The sequence below is a fragment of the Pristiophorus japonicus genome, chromosome 23 (genome assembly GCF_044704955.1).
Source record: "Pristiophorus japonicus isolate sPriJap1 chromosome 23, sPriJap1.hap1, whole genome shotgun sequence".
Classification (NCBI taxonomy): Eukaryota; Metazoa; Chordata; class Chondrichthyes; family Pristiophoridae; genus Pristiophorus; species Pristiophorus japonicus.
In genome coordinates, this window is record NC_091999.1 from 21,686,032 (window position 1) to 21,706,467 (window position 20,436).

At 45.2% G+C, this 20,436-nt stretch overlaps 1 pseudogene; it reads right to left on the reverse strand.

Annotated features, from left to right (window-relative positions):
- Window positions 1-12,782, reverse strand: part of LOC139235430 (zinc finger protein 850-like) — a 192,382-nt pseudogene extending 179,600 nt beyond the window's left edge.
- Window positions 12,783-20,436: the final 7,654 nt, after the last annotated feature.

Genomic DNA, 20,436 nt, shown 5'->3' on the forward strand with positions numbered 1-20,436 from the left:
GAAGGACGGTTCTTGCTATTGAGGGAGTGCAGCGAAGGTTCACTAGACTGATTCCCGGGATGGCTGGACTGACCTATGTTGAGAGACTGGATCAACTGGGCCTTTATACATTGGAGTTTAGAAGGATGAGAGGGAATCTCATGGAAATGTATAAGATTCTGATGGGACGGGACAGGTTAGATGCGGGAAGAATGTTCCCGATGTTGGGTAAGTCCAGAACTCGGGGACACAGTCTTAGGATAAGGGGTAGGCCATTTAGGACTGAGATGAGGAGAAACTTCTTCACTCAGAGTTGTTAACTGTGGAATTCCCTGCCATAGAGAGTTGTTGATGCCAGTTCATTGGATATATTCAAGAGGGAGTTAGATATGGCCCTTACGGCTAAAGGGATCAAGGGGTATGGAGAAAAAGCAGGAAAATGTACTGAGGCGAATGGTCAGCCATGATATTATTGAATGGTGGAGCAGGCTTGAAGGTCCGAATGGCCAACTCCTGCACCGAAGTTCTATGTTTCTATGGGCTTTTTTCTATGTTTCTCGGCCTTTGATTCACGTTCTGCGCAGTATGAAGCTGCATAGGTTACTAGATTCATCGCCTTACCCAGCTTCCATTTCTTAGCTTTAATCTGTTCATCAACAAAAATGACCGCATCCTTAAGGGACACTTTCGGGTTTCTCCCTAGGCAATCTACCAAAAGTGTCTACACTTGCGACTCGCCACATCTTTTTTCTAACTTTTTCTGATACTCTTCCCAAAGACACTCCTCTGGAATTTTAAAATTAATTATTTTTAATTAAGCTTCCTTAACGAAGATAATAGTCACTATCAGTTGACGTAAATCAACCCACCTAAGGTTCGATCGGTTATCAAACTAGCTGCCTTGCGTCTGCTGTTTATACACAACAATCTGTTTTTAAATGGAGAGAAAAAAATACAAGAGTCCCCAATTAACTTGTTTAATAAGTATATTGTATTTTGTCAGCTATCTCTTTGTTTTGTCCCTTCGTGGTGGCCAGACGTAGTTTTTAACTACTTAGCAGCTTTTTGCCGCTTTGCTAACTATAGCAATTCAACTATTCTCAGGGTTTATATATAATTCAAACTAGGATACTCTTGTTCAGATCATACCAATTGCTTTTAATACAAATCTTCTGGAATCATTTGAGGATGTTTCCAGTAGAGTGGACAAGGGAGAACCAGTTGATGTGGTATATTTGGACTTTCAGAAGGCGTTCAACAAGGTCCCACACACGAGATTAATGTGGAAAGTTAGAGCACATGGGATTGGGGGTAGTGTGCTGATATGGATTGAGAACTGGTTGTCAGACAGGAAGTAAAGAGTACGAGTAAATGGGTACTTTTCAGAATGGCAGGCAGTGACTAGTGGGGTACCGCAAGGTTCTGTGCTGGGGCCCCAGCTGTTTACACTGTACATTAATGATTTAGATGAGGGGATTAAATGTAGTATCTCCAAATTTGCGGATGACACTAAGTTGGGTGGCAGTGTGAGCTGCGAGGAGGATGCTGTGAGGCTTCAGAGCGACTTGGATAGGTTAGATGAGTGGGCAAATGCATGGCAGATGAAGTATAATGTGGATAAATGTGAGGTTATCCACTTTGGTGGTAAAAACAGAGAGACAGACTATTATCTGAATGGTGACAGATTAGGAAAAGGGGAGGTGCAAAGAGACCTGGGTGTCATGGTACACCAGTCATTGAAGGTTGGCATGCAGGTGCAGCAGGCGGTTAAGAAAGCAAATGGCATGTTGGCCTTCATAGCAAGGGGATTTGAGTACAGGGGCAGGGAGGTGTTGCTACAGTTGTACAGGGCATTGGTAAGGCCACACCTGGAGTATTGTGTGCAGTTTTGGTCTCCTAACCTGAGGAAGGACATTCTTGCTATTGAGGGAGTGCAGCGAAGGTTCACCAGACTGATTCCCGGGATGGCGGGACTGACCTATCAAGAAAGATTGGATCAACTGGGCTTGTATTCACTGGAGTTCAGAAGAATGAGAGGGGACCTATTAGAAACATTTAAAATTCTGACGGGGTTAGACAGGTTAAATGCAGGAAGAATGTTCCCAATTTTGGGGAAGTCCAGAACCAGAGGGCACAGTCTAAGGATAATGGGTAAGCCATTTAGGACCGAGATGCGGAGGAACTTCTTCACCCAGAGAGTGGTGAACCTGTGGAATTCTCTACCACAGAAAGTTGTTGAGGCCAATTCACTAAATATATTCAAAAAGGAGTTAGGTGAGGTCCTTACTACTAGGGGGATCAAGGGGTATGGCGAGAAAGCAGGAATGGGGTACTGAAGTTGAATGTTCAGCTGTGAACTCATTGAATGGTGGTGCAGGCTAGAAGGGCCTAATGGCCTACTCCTGCACGTTTTTTCTATGTTTCTATGTTTATACAGGTATAGTGAGTAAAAACAACAGAGTTTTATCAAATAAATACCTTCTGTTATAAAAAGTAATACTTAACAAATTATAGTCACAGCCTAATTATCGATAGCGTCCTCTCGAGCTGACCGTGGTGCCGACTCCTTATCTCCTGTTCTCTTGATTCGCACTGCCTTCTGAGTAGAAGAGCTGTTACTTTATACCCCTTTTCTCCCATTCAAATGCTGTGAAAATCTGTAGCTGTTGTTGCCTTACAATAGATCATATTATCTAATGGCTTTGACCTTCCTTGTTATCTCTATCTCCCCTCCCTCTCTGTGGCAGGAATCAGTTCTCTGAGAACAGTTATACAGAACATGTCACACAGAATTCATTACTGAGCTTGGCTTTACAAAATTATGAAAATAAATGGTACATGCTGCATTCCTTTATCTTAACTATTAATAATTTTGGCCATGATCCTCCCAGTTCTAAGTGAAGCTGTATCAGCAATTACAAAAATGGATAACATAATAATGGCTCAATTTACCATGATGCTTTGCTTCTCAGCCTTTGGCCATTTTAAACCCCATTTTATGTTTTACTGCCATTTTCTATCATTTAAAAACTAGTTTTACAGACAATCAATGCATATACAGGAGGTTACAAACATAAAGAACATTCATTAATTAAAGATGTGTAAAATAAGCTTCTTAATACTAACTTCTAACATCTGTCAATAGGTGATATATAACAATATTCACCAACTCCACACATTCCCAAATTCACTTGCAAGCCTCTTCAGCAGCACCGATGATTCTTCCCTCCCGCCAACCCGAAGCACTATTCTACTACAGGAGGCCTCAGGCCTGGACCCCATGAGCTTAGAGGAAGAGCAGTGTGGCATCAATGGAAAATTCCGGAAGATACTCGGGTGTGACCAGAAACCGCAGTAGGTGTTCCATGGTCGGGTGGCTCCGAATGAAAGTTCAGATGGTGAAGGACAGTTTTCCCAAACTTCAGGGAAACAGGGAGCGAATGTCACTGGTGGATCCCTGTGTGATCTTCAGTGAGTTCAGGGAGATTGTATCAGAGGGAATGGCGCAGAGCAGGGAGACAGGATCCCCAGGGTGATGATCAGTGAGTTCAGGGAGATGTTATCAGAGGGAACGGAGCAGAGTAGAACATAAGAACATAAGAACAGGATTAGGCCATACGGCCCTCGAGCCTGCTCCGCCATTCAATAAGATCATGGCTGATCTGATCATGGACTCAGCTCCACTTCCCTGCCCGCTCCCCATAACCCCTTATCCGCTTATCGTTTAAGAAACTGTCTATTTCTGTCTATTAAATTGATTCAATGTCCCAGCTCCCATAGCTCTCTGGGTCAGCGCATTCCACAGATTTATAACCCACTGAGAGAAGAAATTTCTCTTCATCTCTGTTTTAAATGGGTGGCCCCTTATTCTAAGATCGTGCCCTCTAGTTCTAGTCTCCCACATCAGTGGAAGCATCCACCCTGTCAAGCCCCATCATAATCTTATACGTTTCGATAAGATCACCTCTCATTCTTCTGAATTCCAATGAGTAGAGAGGCCCAGCCTACTCAACCTTTCTTCATAAGTCAACCCCTCCTCCCCGGAGTCAACCTGGTGAATCTTCTCTGAACTGCCTCCAAAGCAGGTATATCCTTTCTTAAATATGGAACGAAAACTGCACGCAGTATTCCAGGTGTGGCCTTATGTAGCCGTAGCAAAACTTCCCTGCTTTTATACTACATCCCCTTTGCAATAAATGCCAAGGCCTTCCAGATCACTTGCTGTACCTCCATACTCTCTGTTTGTGTTTCCTGCACAAGTACTCCCAGATCCCGCTGTCCTGCAGCACTGTGCAATGTTTCTCGATTTAAACAATAACTTGCTCTTCGAATTTTTTCTGCCGAAGTGCATGACTTCACACTTTCTAACATTATACTCCATCTGACAAAGTTTTGCCCATTCATTTAGGCTGTCTATTTCCTTTGTCAGGTGTTTTGTGTCCTCACAGATTGCTTTTCCTCCCATAATTGTATCGTCAGCAAACTTGGCTTCGTTACACTCAGTACCTTTTTCCAAATCGTTAATATAGATAGTCAATATTTGAGAGCCCAGCACTGATCCCTGCAGCAGCCCACTAGTTACTGGTTGCCAACCCAAGAATGAACCATTTATCCCGTCTCTGTATTCTTTTCGTTAGCCAATCCTCTATCCATGCTAATATATTACCCCCAACCCCGTGAACTTTATCTTGTGCAGTAACTTTTTATGTGGCACCTCTGGGGTGTTTGTGTCAGATTTCTAACCCGTGCTGGACCTGCCCTGGGAGTGTTTGATGGGACAGTGTAGAGGGCGCTTTACTCTGTATTATCCCATTCTGTACCTGCCCTATGAATTGATTGGACAGTGTGGAGGCAGCTTTATTTTGTAGCTAACCCGTGCTGTACCTGACCTGGCAGTGTTTGATGGGACAGTGTAGAAGGAGCTTTATTTCTGTATCTAACCCGTTTTGTACCTGCCCTGGTAGTGATGGATGGGACACTGTCGAAGGAGCTTTATTCTGTATCTAACCAATGCAGCATCTACTCTGGAATGCTTGGGACAGAGTAGAGGGAGATATAATCCGTATCTAACCTGTGTTGTTCCTGACCTTGGAATGTCTGGTGGGACAGTGTTGAGGGAGCTTTACTCTGTATCTAAGCAAGGCAACTATATCCTTCCTTAGATAAGGAGAGCAAAACTGTGCACAGTACTCCAGGTGTAGTCTCACCAAAACCCTGTACAATTGTAGAGTGAAGTTCGAGAGAGGGTAACCCTTAATCTAAATTATGCTGTACCTGCCCTAGGAGTGTTTATTTGGAAAGTGTAGAGGGAGCTTTACTTAGTATATAACCAATGCAGCACTTGCCCTGGGAGTGGTTGATGGGACAGTGTAGAGGCAGCTTTACTCTGTATCCAACCCGTGCCATACCTGCCCTGGGTGTGTTTGATGGGAGAGTCGAGAGAGAAATTTTTGCTGTAGTTAACCTGTACTATACCTGTCCTGGGAGTGTTTGATGGAGCAGTGTAGACGAAGATTTACTTTGTATCTGCGTCAAGATAAATGGGTCATTTTTCTTTTGGCAAACAGTGACTAGTGGAGAGCTGCAGGGATCGGTGCTGGGTCCTCAACTATTTACAATCTATATTAATGACTTCGATGAAGGGACTAACTGTAATGTAGTCAAGTTTGCTGATGATACAAAGATGGGTGAGAAAGCAAATTGTGAAGAGGTCACAAAAAATGTGCAAAGTGATAGACAGGCTAAGTGAGTGGGCAAAAATTTGGCAAATGTTGTACAATGTAGGAAAATGTAAGGTAATCCACCTTGGCAGAAAAAAAAGAAAGGCAAATTATAGTTTAAATGGTGAAAAATTGCAAAGTGCTGCATTATAGTGGGACCTGGGGGTCCTTGTGCATGAAACACAAAAAGTTAGTATGCAGGTACAGCAGGTTATCAGGAAGGCAAATGGAATATTAGCCCTTATTGCAAGGGGGATGGAGTATAAAAGCAGAGAAGTATTTCTACAACTTTACAGGGTGTTGGTGAGGCCACATCTAGAGTACTGCGTATAGTTTTGGTCTCCGTATTTAAGGAAGGATATACTTGCATTGGAGGCTGTTCAGAGAAGGGACACTAGGTTGATTCCAGAAATGAGGGGGTTGATTGATGAAGATAGTTTGAGTAGGTTCGCCTATACCCATTGGAGTTCAGAAGAATGAGACCTGATCTTATCGAAACAGATAAGAAAATAAGGGGCCTCGACAAGGTGGATGCAGAGAGGATATTTCCATTCATCAGGGAAACTAAAACTAGGAGACATAGTATCAGAATAAGAGGCTGCCCATTTAAAAGTGAGATGAGGAAGAATTTATTCTCTCAGATGGTTGTAAATCTATGGAATTCTCTGCCCAGAGCGCTGTGGAGTCTGGTTCATTGAATATATTTAAGGCGGAGAACGACTGATTTTTGAGCGATAAGGGAATAAAGGTTTATATGCAGCGGGCAGGGATCTGGAGCTGAGTCCATGATGAAATCAGCCATGATCCTATTAAATGATGGAGCAGGCTCGAGGGGCCAGGTGGCCTTCTCCTGCCCTTGGAATGTCTGGTGGGACAGTGATGAGGAAGCTGTACTCTGTATCTAAGCAACTCAAGTATACCCTTCCTGAGATAAAGAGGCCAAAACTGTGCACAGTACTCCAGGTGTGGTCTCACCAAGGTCCTGTGCAATTGTAGAGCAAGGTTAGAGAGAGAATTACCCTCTATCTAAATTATGCGGTACCTGCCTTGGGAGAGTTTGATGGGACTGTGCAGAGGGAGATTTACTCTATATGTAACAAGTGCTGTACCTGCCCTGGGAATGTTTAGGATGTTGTAGACTGAGATTTACTCGACATCAATCCTGGTAGTGTTTGGGACAGGCTGGAGTGAGATTTACTTTGTATCTAACTCGTACAGTACCGGTAATCCTGACATCAGTAGCGGGAAAATGTTCAATCTATTATTAAGCACGTGGTAACAGGACACTTCGGAAGAGATAACAGGATTGGGCAGAATTAACACGGATTTATTAAAGGGAAATTGTTCTTGACAAATCTGTTAGTGTTTTTTGAGGTTGTAACGAGTAGGATAGATAAGGGAGGACCACTGGATGTGGTGTATTTAGATTTACTGAAGGCATTCAATGAGGTGCCACACAAGAGATTATTAAACAAAATTAGACTCATGAGATTGAAAGTAATATACGAGCAAGGATTAAGGATTGGTTAACGGACAGAAAACAGAGAGTAGGAATAAACGGGTGATTTTCGGGTTGGCAGGCTGTAACTGGTGGGGTGCTGCAAGGATCGGTGCTTGGGCCCCAGCTATTCACAATCTATATCAATAATTTGGATGAGGGGACCAAATGTAATATAGCGAAGTTTGCTGAGGATACAAAGCTAGTTGGTAATGTAAGTGTGAGAAGGATGAAAAGAGGTTTCAAAGGGATATATACAGGCTCAGTGAGTGGGCAAGAACATGGTAAATGGAATATAATGTGAAGAAATGTTAAGTTAGACACTGATAGTAAAAATAGGAAGGCAGAGTATTTTTTAAAATGGTGAGAAATTGGGAAATGTTGGTGTTCAGAGGGACCTGGGTGTTCTTGTACAGAAATCGCTAAAAGTTAATATGAAGTCCAGCAAGCAATTAAGAAAGCAAATGCTATAATGGCCTTTGTACAAAAAGATTTGAGTACTTACGTCTTACTACAATTATACAGGGCCCTGCTGAGTGGTCTCCTTACCTAAGGAAAGATAAACTTGCTGCAGAGGGAGTGCAATGAAAGTTCATCAGACTGATTCCTGGGATGGGGGGATTGTCCTGCGAGAATGAGTAGACATGGCCTATATTCCCCAGCATTTAGAAGGAGAGGTGAGAGGTGACACGCACATCCCATAAACAAATTTTTAAAGAGAGATCGGAGGTGGTTCAATTTGATCAAGGACACCAGCCAAATTATTAGAAACACTTCCTGTCATTCAGGACCTGTGTCCAATGACAAGGTGATGGGTTATCTGATCATCTTTGGGTTAAATGTTGTGCTTATCGAGCTGAGCACCTCGTGCCAGCATCAAACACTCTCCAGTCGGGCACAGCACAGGTTAGATACAGAGTGAACCCATTGGTCGCTCCCCGACACAGATACTGAGGGACAGGGAGTGTCAGGGACACTGACATTTCTCATTCAATAAGGTATAAATTGATCCTGTACCTCTCCCCATTAATGCTGGGCTTCACACGGGTCGAATCCTGCTCCTGGTTCCCTTCCTGGAACAGCACTGAGCCCAACCCAGCCCATAATGAGCAGGGCTCAGGGAGTTTGTTTGCTAGGCACTGCAGTGATGTCATAAAGCAGGGCCATTCAGCCCAGCTGGTCCTCTCCTTGTCCCTTTAAAGGTGGAGAGCTGGGGCATCCTGTCTCAACACACATCCCCCTGTTCATACTGAGAATCCGCGGAGAAGGCCCAAGGTCCAGAGTGTGGGACACAACCAAAGGGAAAAGAGGAGGAGAGCTGAGACATCCTGTCTCAACACACATCCCCCTGTTCATTCTGAGAATCCCCAGGGATGGCCCAAGTCCCACAGTGTGGAACAGAACCAAGGGGGAAAGAGGAGGAGAGAAGTGGAGATAAATCGAGGAGTGGTGACTGAGGGCCATCAAGCTTCAGTTTTAGAGTTTGTCGGCTTCAGGAGGGGAAGAGTGAGTAAGAAACAAAGAAAATAGGTGCAGGAGTAGGCCATTCGGCCCTTCGAGCATGCAGCACCATTCAATAAGATCATGGCTGATCATTCACCTCAGTACCCCTTTCCTGCTTTCTCTCCATACGCCTTGATCCCTTTAGCCATAAGGGCCATATCTAACCCACTCTTGAATATATCTAACGAACTGGCATGAACAACTCTCTGCAGTAGAGAATTCCACAGGTTAACAAGTCTCTGAGTGAAGAAGTTTCTCCTCAACTCGGTCCTAAATGGCTTACCCCTTTTCGTTAGACTGTGACCCCTGGTTCTGGACTTCCCCAACATTGGGAACATTCTTCCCACATCTAACTTGTCCAGTCCCGTCAAAATTTTATATGTTTCTATGAGATCCTCTCTCATTCTTCTAAACTGCAGTGAATACAGGCCCAGTCGAACCAGTCTCTCAACATAGGTCAGTCCTGCCATCCCGAGAATCAATCTGTTGAACCTTCACTGCACTCCCTCAATAGCAAGAACGTCCTTCCTCAGATTAGGGGACCAAAACTGAACACAATATTCCAGGTGAGGCTTCAGCAAAAGTCGATACAACTGCAGTAAGACCTCCCTGCTCCTACACTCAAATCCCCTAGCTATGAAGGCCAACATGCCATTTGCCTTCTTCACCACCTGCTGGACCTGCATGCTAGCTTTCAATGACTGATGTACCATGACACCCTTGTCTCATTGCACCTCCCCTTTTCTTAATCTGTCGCCATTCAGATAATATTCTGTCTTCATGTTTTAGCCACCAAAGTGGATAGCCTCACATTTATCCACATTATACTGCATCTGCCATGCATTTGCCCACTCACCTAACCTGTCCAAGTCACCCTGCAGCCTTTTAGCATCCTCCTCACAGCTCACACCGCCATCCAGCTTAGTGTCATCTGCAAACTTGGAGATATTACACTCAATTCCTTCATCTAAATCATTGATGTATATTTTAAATATCTGGAGTCCCAGCACTGAGCCCTGCGGCTTCCCACTAGTCACTGCTTGCCATTCTGAAAAGGACTTGTTTATCCAAATTCTCTGCTTCCTGTCTGCCAACCAGTTCTCTATCCACGTCTCTATCTACCCCCAATACCCTGTGCTTTAATTTTGCACACCAATCTCCTGTGTGGGACCTTGTCAAAAACCTTTGAAAGTCCAAATACACCACATCCACTGGTTCTCCCTTGTCCACTCTACAAGTTACATCCTCAAAAGTTTTTCGAAGACTTGTCATAAATCCATGCTGACTTGGACCGATCCGGTCACTGCTTTCCAAATGTGCTGCTATTTCATCTTTAAGAATTGATTCCAACATTTTCCCCACTACGGATGTCAGGCTAACCAGTCCATAATTCCCCATTTTCACTCTCTCGACTTTTTCAGAAAGTAGTGTTACATTAGCTACCCTCCAGTCCATAGGAACTGATCCAGAGTCGATAGACCGTTGGAAAATGATCACCAATGCATTCAGTATTTCGAGGGCCATTTCCTTAAGTACAGTGGGATGCAGATTGTAGTTTCAGGATCCAGGGAGAGAAAAAGGAACAGATGGGGAGACTGCTGTGGATTCCAGCACAGTGAGGATGCAGGGGGAGGGAGATTGTGGCGGGCCGTGTATTAGGGGTGTAGGAGGGACAAGAGAGGAAAGGTCAGAGGAGCAATTACTGCAGCAGTGTCCATCAATAGTGAGAGAGAGAAGGTGGGGGTCAGAGTGGGCCCTGGACAGGCCGGTAAACTGTTTGTTTGCTGTGACCAGCTTTCCTTCTGTCACAAATAGCCTCCTGTAGCCTAGTGACACAAACAGTCCATTAAACGCCATCAATGTCCTTTGGTCTGGTGAGGTCTCCCTTTGTGAAACATCGGCTGTTGTTAAAGCTTCTCATTCTGACTCGCTCAAAGTGAGACACTATCCACTGTCCCTTTTATTCCATGGGCTTCATCTTTGCCGGTATTGGTAACATGCCCGGGATCACTAAACACAAAACCCAGTCTGTTAATCACTTTCAGCTACTGGACTTAGTGTGTGCCCCACAGCATTTCTCTCACCTTCAATGTGTGAATAGAGCATCACGCCTGCAAAGCTGGTTTAAGTTTGTATCCAGGCAGCAAATCTATTTTAAAAAAGCCTGAAGGCCGATGAGAACCTGCTCAGGTGCAAGTGTGCTGCTGGTTTGTCCGGTATTTGCCTGTAATGCAAAGTAACTGAACATTTCTCCCAGTGCAATGAAATGTGTCTTTTAATAAGCCTCATGTCCTTGCTCATGTCTGCTGCAATTGTGTAGAAAGAGGATGTGTGAAGTGATGGTGTTTGTATGGAGATGTGAAATGAGGAAACGGTATCGTTGTGTGGCAGTGACACAGCCTTGTGGTCAGAGGCAGAACCATGCACCGATATCCTTGAGCTTATGGTTTGAGCAGGGTCAGTTCATGAATGCTCAAGCTAAGAGGTGCCAGGGATCGGGAGCAGCGGCAGTAAATAAAATCTAAATGTAAATTTCGATGCAGTTTTTCTTCATTTATTCCTATTTTAATAGCTTTTGCTGAATGTGGCCCATGCCAAGTGCCAGGATATTGGATCAGGCCCACCATAGAAAATGAATTTGACACCTTGAGGTAGACAATGTCAACCGGATTCCCCCATTCACCAACCTAACAACTTCTTTACAAACTCAAGCTAGTTTGTAAGACGTGACCATGTTTCCCGGAATCCATGTTCAGTATCTGTAATGGGCCCTTCCCTTTCCCCATGATCGAAAACAGCATTTTGCAGGATCCCTTCAAGCACCTTCCCAGTGATCGAGGTCACGTTGATGGGCCTTCAGTTCCCAACTTGTGGCCAATTTACAAAATTTGAACTATGTGTGCTACCTTCCAATCTCGGGGAACAACCCATGACTCTACTGAGCTGATGGATATATGGGCAAGGGGCTGACAGAGCAGCCGTCCCATCTCTTTAAACACCCTTGGGTGGATATCATCCATACCTTACAATGTCAAGGTGAACCCGCATGGCGACTTCGCTGTCAATGAAGAGTGATTAGAAAGACCAAAGTGCCATTTGCCCCTCTCAGTGTGACCCTGAAAGACTGTGTCCAGGCTGAATTTCTCTCCCCATACGATCCTCCGCCCAGATTGTCCTCACTGAGCTCCAGCCAGGTGATGCTAAACTCTCGGGTGGGAAAGAAAGAAATCCACACCAATGTGTTGAAAGCAACAAGAATTTATTTGTCTTTTTCCCAAATATTAAACTGCAGTCCAGTTACAGGAGTTATTGACATCAGCGGAAACAAACCCCAACTGTCAGAATGAACATGGTTCAGACCACATGTGATTAACAGCAGCAATAACAGCAGAATCCCACCCCTGCAGTCACTTGTGAACTCTCTGGTGTTTCAGCAGGGTGGATGACTGAGTGAATCCCCTCCCACACTCAGAGCAGGTGAACGGCCTCTCCCCGGTGTGAACTCGCTGGTGTGTCAGCAGGTGGGATGACTGAGTGAATCCCTTCCCACACTCTGAGCAGGTGAACGGCCTCTCCCGAGTGTGTACTCGCTGGTGTCTCAGCAGGTGGGATGACTGAGTGAATCCCTTCCCACACTCTGAGCAGGTGAACGGCCTCTCCCCAGTGTGAACTCACTAGTGTATCAGCAGGTTGGATGACTGAGTGAATCCTTCCCCACACTCGGAGCAGGTGAATGGCCTCTCCCCAGTGTGAACTCGCTGGTGCCTCAGCAGGTCGGCTGACCGAGTGAATCCCTTCCCACAATCGGAGCAGCTTTACGGTCTCGCCCCAGTGTGAACTCGCTGGTGTATCAGCAGGTTGGAAAATTGAGTGAATCCCTTCCCACACTCGGAGCAGCTGAATGGCTTCTCCCCAGTGTGAACTCGCTGATGTGTTTCCAGCTGGGATGGGTAGTTGAAACATTTCCCACAGTCCCCACATTTACACAGTTTCTCCCCAGTGTGACTGCACTTGTGTTTCTCCAGGTTGGATGATCAGCTGAAGCCTTGTCCACACACAGAGCACGTGTACTGTTTCTCCCCGCTGTGAACGGTGCTTTTTGCTTCCATGGTCAAAGGCGATGATATTCCGTTCCCGATGAATCGAGTGACTCCGTCAGATCTTAATGTGATGTTTGGTTTGAGCCACTGGTTGACAAATCCTCCCCTTTTAATACCCTGTAAAGTGAATTTCAAACAGGAAAAAGGGTGGGTGAGAGAGAACCCACAAAAACACAAAGGCAGGTTGTGAAATTGAGCTGAATGAACCTGGCTATTTGTGCGGCCATCAGCAGAAGAAAAGTGACCATGAAAGCTGACGGATTGTCGTAATAACCCAACTGGTCACTAATGTCCTGCAGGGAAGGGAACCCACCAACCGGTCTGGGCCGACACAAGACTCTGGCCTCTATGGGAGGAGGGAGAGGTGGGCAGGGCGAAGGGGAGGGAATTTAAACATCTGCAACTCGACCAGAACTTTGACAGAACCTCCCAAACCTGCAACCTCTCCCGCTTAGATGGACCAGGGCAGCAGGTGCATCGAAATCCATCACATCCAAGTTCCCCTCCAAATCTCACACCATCCTGACTTGGGCAAATATCACCGTTCCTACATCGTCACTGGGTGAAAATCCTGGAACTCCTCACCTAACAGCATTGTGGGAGGGCCTTCACCACACGGACTGCAGCGGTTCGAGAAGGCCCACCATCACCTTGTCAAGGGGCAAATGGAAATTGGAAATATATTCTGGCCCTACGAGCGACACCCACATCCTAAGAATGGATTAAAACAAATCTGTATATTGAAAGCCTCTGCAGAAATACTTGTTCCTAAAACAATACGCTTCTACATTGTGCGGGCAGTGTCTGTTTCACAACCTAATCTCCACTAGAATCCACCGCCATTGACAGTCTCTCATCGGAAATTGTTGTTCCGACTGGGCCCAGAGGTTCTGGGGGTTAAACCCAGCAGCTTCTCCCCCTCTTCACTCCAGGTCAAACTGATGCAACAAACAGACGCACACAGGAGGCGACTTCCGTAACCAGCACCCACCCTGATAGAGCGGCTCTGGATTGGTCGCTCTGTGTTTCCAGTATCGATGCACTGAAGATCAGCATATGAGGGAGAAGGGAATAGAGGCTTATGCTGAGAGAGGTAGAACCATAGAATCAGAGAACGGTTACAGCACAGAACAAGACCATTCGGCCCGTCGAGCCCGTGCCAGCTCTCTGCAAGAGCACCTCAGCTCCTCCCACTCCCCCGCCCTGCAAATGTTTTTCTTTCAGATACTTATCCAACTCCCTTTTGAAAGCCATGATTGAGTCTGCCTCCACCACCCTTTCAGGCCGTGCAATCCGGATATTAAACACTCACTATGCAAAAAGGTTTCTTCTTGTATCGCCTCTGGTTCTTTTGCCAATCACCTTAAATCTGTGTCCTCTGGTTCTCGACCCTTCTGCCAATGGGAACAGTATCTCTCGATCTACTCTGGCAAGACCACTCATGATTTTGAACACCTTGATCAAATGTCCTCTCAATCTTCCCTGCTCTAAGGAGAACACAAGAAATAAGAGCGGGAGTAGGCCATTTGGCCCCTCGAGTCTGCTCCATCATTCAATAAAATCATGGCTGATCTGATCATGGACTCAACTCCAATTCACTTCCCCCTCGCTCCCATAAATCTTTACTCCCATATCGCTCAAAAAATCTGTCTATCTCCGCCTTAAATATATTCAATGATCCAGCCTCCACAGCTTTCTGAGGCAGAGAATTCCACAGAATTAGAACCATCTGAGAGAAGAAATTGCCCCTCATCTCAGTTTTAAATGGGCAACCCCTTATTCTGAAACTATGCACCCTAGTTCTAAATTCTCCTATGAGTGGAAATATCCTCTCTGCATCCACCTTGTCAAGCCCTCCAGTAAGTTTTAAGTTTCAATAAGATCACCTCTCATTCTTCTGAACTTCAATGAGTATAGGTCCAAACTACTCAACCTTTCTTCATAAGTCAATGCCCTCATTTCAGGAATCAACCTCGTAAATCTTCTCTGATCTGCCTCCAATGAAAGTATATCCTTCCTTAAATACAGAGACCAAAACTGTACGCAGTACTCCAGGTGTGGCCTCACCAATACCCTGTACAGTTGTAGCAGGACTTCTCTGCTTTTATACTCTATCCCCCTTGTAACCCCAGCTGCTCCTGTTTTGTACAGGTTCATCATACTATCCATGCGTTTGTACTCTATACTTCTATTTGTAAACAGAGATACTGTCAAGTGTAGAATAAACAGGGACAGGGTCTAGTGTAATATAAACAGAGGCAGGGTCGAATGTAATATAAACCGAGACTGGGTCATGTGTAATTATAAACAGTGACATGGTCTAGGGTAATATTTAAAATGACTCCTGGTGCCATGAACTAGTGAGTACAGAAATAGGAGGACAGAGCAGATGAATGCCTGGCTGGAGAGATGGTGCAGGAGGGAGGGCTTTAGATTCCTGATGCATTGGGACCACTTCTGGAGGGAGGTGGGACCAGTACAAGTCGGACGGGTTGCACCTCAACAGAGCCGGGACCAATATCCTCGTCCGGGGGCGGGGGGGGGGGGGGGTTTGTTAGTGCTGTTGGGGAGGGTTTAAACTAGCTTGGCAGGGGATTGGAACCTGAGAATAGTTTCAGTTGGGAGGGAAGTAAAGCTGGAATTAGAAAGCAAAAATGTAGAAAGTGAGTTGGAAGGACGGAGGAAAAAAACAGGAAAAACAGGTAAAAAAACAAATTTAAAAGCTCTTTGTCGAAACGCACATAACATTTGTAACAAAATAGATGAGTTGACGGCACAAATACATACAAATGGGTACGATCTGATACCGATTACAGAGACGTGGTTGCAAGGTGACCAGGACTGGGAACTAAATATTCAGGGATATTTGACAATTCGGAAGGATAGACAGAAAGGAAAAGGAGATGGGGTAGCTCTGTTAATAAAGGATGAGATCAGTGCGTTAGTGAGAAACGATATTTGCTCAGAGGATCAAGATATTGAATCAGTTTGGGTGGAGATGGGGAATAATAAAGGGAAAGTCACTGGTGGGCAGAGTCTATAGGCCCCTAACAGTAGCTACACTGTTGGACGGAGTATAAATCAAGAAATAATGGAGGCTTGTAATAAAGGAATGGCAATAATTATGGGTGATTTTAAACTTCATATTTATTGGACAAAGCAAATTGGCCAGGGTAGCCTTGTGGAGGAGTCCATAGAGTGTATCTGGGATAGTTTCCTTGAACAGTATGTTGTGGAACCAACCAGGGAGCAGGCTATCTTAGATCTAGTACTGCGTAATGAGGCAGGATTAATAAATGATCTGGTACTAAAAGATCCTCTCGGAATGAGTGACCATAATATGGTTGAATTTCAAATTCAACCATATTATGGTTGGTGAGAAAGTTGGTTCTCAAACCAGGGTCCCAAGCTGAAATAAAGGAGACTACAATGGTATGAGGGCAGAGTTGGCTAAAGTGGACTGGGAAAATAGATTAAAGAATGGGATGGTTGATGAGCAGTGGCAGACATTTAAGGAGATATTTCATAACCTGCAAGAAAAATATATCCCAATGAGAAGCAAAGACTGTAAGAGACAGGATAACCATCCGTGGCTAACTAAGGAAATAAAGGAGGTATCAAATTGAAAACAAAGGCATACAGTGTGGCCAAGTCTAGTGGGAGGCCAGAGGTTTATGACATTTTTAAAAGCCAGCAGAGAACGGCTAAAAAAATGATTGAGAGGGAAGATAGATTATGAAAGAAAACTAGCACAAAATATAAAAACAGATATTAAGAGTCCTTCATGGTAAAAACATCCCATCAGTGGATAAGCGAGGGGCTATAGATAGGGAGGAACGCAATACAATCACGATCACTAATGACGTAGTACTAGGTAAAATAATAGGACTAAAGGCAGACAAGTCCCCTGGACCTGATGGCTTGCATCCTAGGGTCTTAAGAGAAGTGGCTGCAGAGATAGTGGATGCACTGGTTGTAATCTACCAAAATTCCCTGGATTCTAGGGCGGTCCCAACAGATTGGAAAACCGCAAATGTAACGTGCCTATTTGAAAAAGGAAGCAGACAAAAAGCAGGACAATTTAGACCAGTTAGTCTAACATCTGTCATTGGGAAAATGCTGGAGTCCATTATTAAGGAAGCAGTAGCAGGACATTTGGAAAAGCATGATTCAATCAAGCAGATTCAACATGGTTTTATGAAAGGGAAATCATGTTTGACAAATTCGCTGGAGTACTTTGAGGATGTAACGAGCAGGGTGGATAAGGGGGAAGCAGTGGGTGTGGTGTATTTGGATTTCCAGAAGGCATTCGATAAGGTGCCACATAAGAGGTTACTGCACAAGATAAAAGCTCACAGGGTTGGAGGTTATGTATTAATGTGGATAGAGGATTGGAAAACCAACAGAATGTCTGGATAAATGGTCATTTTCCAGATGGCAAACATGACTAGTGGAGTGCCGCAGGGATCGGTGTTGGGTCTTCAACTAATTACAATCCATAATAATGACTTGGATGAAGGGACCGAGTTTGCTGTTGTTACAAAAATTGTGCGGAGGACACAAAAAATCTGCAAAGGGATATAGCCAGGTTAAGTGAGAGGGCAAACATTTGGCAGATGGAGTATAATGTGGGAAAATATGAAGTTATCCACTTTGGCAGAAATAATAGAAAAGCAAATTATAATTTAAATGGAGAAAAATTGCAAAGAGCTGCATTACAGAGAGACTTGGGGGTCTTGTGCATGAAACACAAAAAGTTAGTATGCAGGTACGGCAAGTAATCAGGAAGGCAAATGGAATGTTGGCCTGTATTGCAAGGGGGATAGAGTATAAAAGCAGAGAAGTCCTGCTGCAACTGTAAAGAGTATTGGTGAGGCCACACCTGGAGCACTGCGTACAGCTTTGGTCTCCGTATTGAAGGAAGGATAAACTTGCATTGAAGGCTGTTCAGAGAAGGTTCACTAGGTTGATTCCGGAGATGGGGGGTTGACTTCTGAGGATAGGCTGAGTAGGTTGGGCCTATACACATTGGAGTTTCGAAGAATGAGAGGTGATCTTATTGAAACTTAATGATAATGAGGGGACTCGCTAAGGTGGATGCAGAGAGGATATTTCCACTCATAGGGGAAACTAAAACTAGGGGGACATAGTCTCAGAATAAGGAGCCGCCCATTTAAAAGTGAGATGAGGAGGAATTTCCTCTCTGAGGGTGGCAAATCCCTGGAATTCTCTGACCCAAAGAGCTGTGCAAGCAGAGTCATTGAATAATTTAAGGTGGAGATAGACACAATTTTGAACGATAAGGGAATAAAGGGTTATGGGGAGAGGGCAGGGAAGTGGAGCCGAGTCCATGATCAGATCAGCCATGATCTTATTGAATGGGGAGCAGGTTCGAGGGGCCAAATGGCCTGCACCTGCTCCTATTTCTTATCTTATAGACTGTTTTTCCTCCACTCCCAATTTTCACCACCAATTCTGGCTGCGTTCAGTTCGACACTCACTGGCTCCCCTCCATCTCCTTCCCTGAAAGTGCTGGCTCATGGCTGGGTTCAGTTCTACACTAACTGGTTCTCCTCACTTCCTTCAAGATGCTGACTGTAGCTGGGAACAGTTCCACACACACTGGTTCCCCTCTCCTCCCCTGAAGACTCTGGTTCTGTCTGGGTTCAGTTCCAAACTCACTGGTTCCCCTAGCTCACCTCCGCTGATGGTGCTGACCGTGGCTGGGTTCAGTTCTGCACTCACTTGTTCCCCTCCCTCTCATTACCAGAGGGTGTTGGCTGGCTGGGTTCAGTTCCACACTCACTGGTTCCACTAGCTCACCTCCCCTGAAGGTGCTGACTCTGCCTGGGTTCAGTTCGACACTCACTGGTTCCCCTCCTCCCCTGAAGGTGCTGACTCTGGCTGGGTTTAGTTCTGCACTCACTGCATCCCCTCCCCTGAAGGTGCTGACTCTGGTTGGGTTCAGTTCTACACTCACTGGTTCCCCTCCTCCCCTGAAGGTGCTGACTCTGGCTGGGTTTAGTTCTGCACTCACTGCATCCCCTCCCCTGAAGGTGCTGACTCTGGTTGGGTTCAGTTCTACACTCACTGGTTCCCCTCTCCTTAAGGTGCTGACTCTGGCTGCGTTCAGTTCTGCACTCACTGGTTCCCCTCCCCTGAAGGTACTGACTCTGTTTGGGTGCATTTCCAGACACTGACATCATTCACTTTGTTCCGACACCAAGATATCAGCGAATGCGCTATGCTACTCACTGAACCAAGATGGCGGAGCGATGAATCTGCCTTCCTGTACGAAGATGGCCGCCGTTAGCCTGGGCCTGTGACCGGGAGAGCGACCCGAAGCTGCAACCGCTGATATTCCGGTTATTATTCCGGGCTTGCGGCGGGCACCGGATGTTTATGAAGCCTCGCCGGCTCCCCGCTGGTCCATTATTCTGCTCCGTCCCGCTGAAAAGGATACTTCTAAGGAGCCTGTCCAAACCGTGTCTCCTCCGCCATTACACGCACCGCGCATGCTCCAAACAAGCTCCTGTAGTCTGGATGCGGCACATTCTTCCGCGCGGGGCATGCTGGCGACATGAGACCATGAGAAATTGGAGCAGGAGTGGGCAACCCGGACCCCCGAGCCTGCTCCCCATTCAATAAGATCATGGCTGGTCTGATCATAGACTCAGCTCCACTTCTCTGCCCGCTCCCCAGAACCCTATACTCCATTATCGCTCAAAAATATGGCTATCTCCGCCTTAAATATATTCAATGACCCAGTCTCCACTGCTCTCTGGGGCAGAGAATTCCAAAGATTTACAACCCTCTGAGAGAAGACATTTCTCCTTATCTCAGTTTTGAATGGGCTGAGGAGAAAGGCTGCATTTGTAAATAGAACAGGATTTACTGTGATTGCATTGGGCACTGAAACATGTTCACTCTGGCAGCTATACTTTGTTTCTGATGATTTTAATAACCCCTATACCTGAGCTGGAGATTAATATTGTGTATAAATGTTGAATAAATTATCTTTATTTCAAACAAAGTGTGTCGAATATTTGATTCCTCCATGATCAGAGGAGACTAATTGATGTTCTGTTACTGACTGTTCCATTTTAGTGCTTTTTCTTAATCTAACTTATGTCATTTATCATCTAGTTCACCTTCTATCAAACTCCAAACTTGTTCCATTTGAGTACGAATTGTAGTTGTAGTAGACTTAACTGCAGTGTGTCAGTTTAAACTCAACTGAAATCCTTTGAACCACCCCTTTATTGAACCATCTTGCATAAGGTTCGAAATCCGTTACTTTCTGTAACCCGTTTTTGTAACCGATTGAATTTTACAAACTCATCCACACATTTTGCACATGATAGCCTGTCAAATATTCTGATATTTGTACTTGTCATTGCCACAAACTCCGTTCCCTAGCCACAGACTCCGTCCCTCTCCTCAACTTCTGTCTGAGCCTGAACCAGACTTTTTGCAACCTTGGTGTCATACATAATCCTGAAATAGGTTTTTTAACCAGATACCCACGGCATAATTAAGACTGCCTATTTCCATCTCTGTAACATCATCCATCTCCGCTCTTGCCTCAGCTCATCCACTGCTGAAGCCCTCATCCATGCTTTTGTTACTTCTGGAC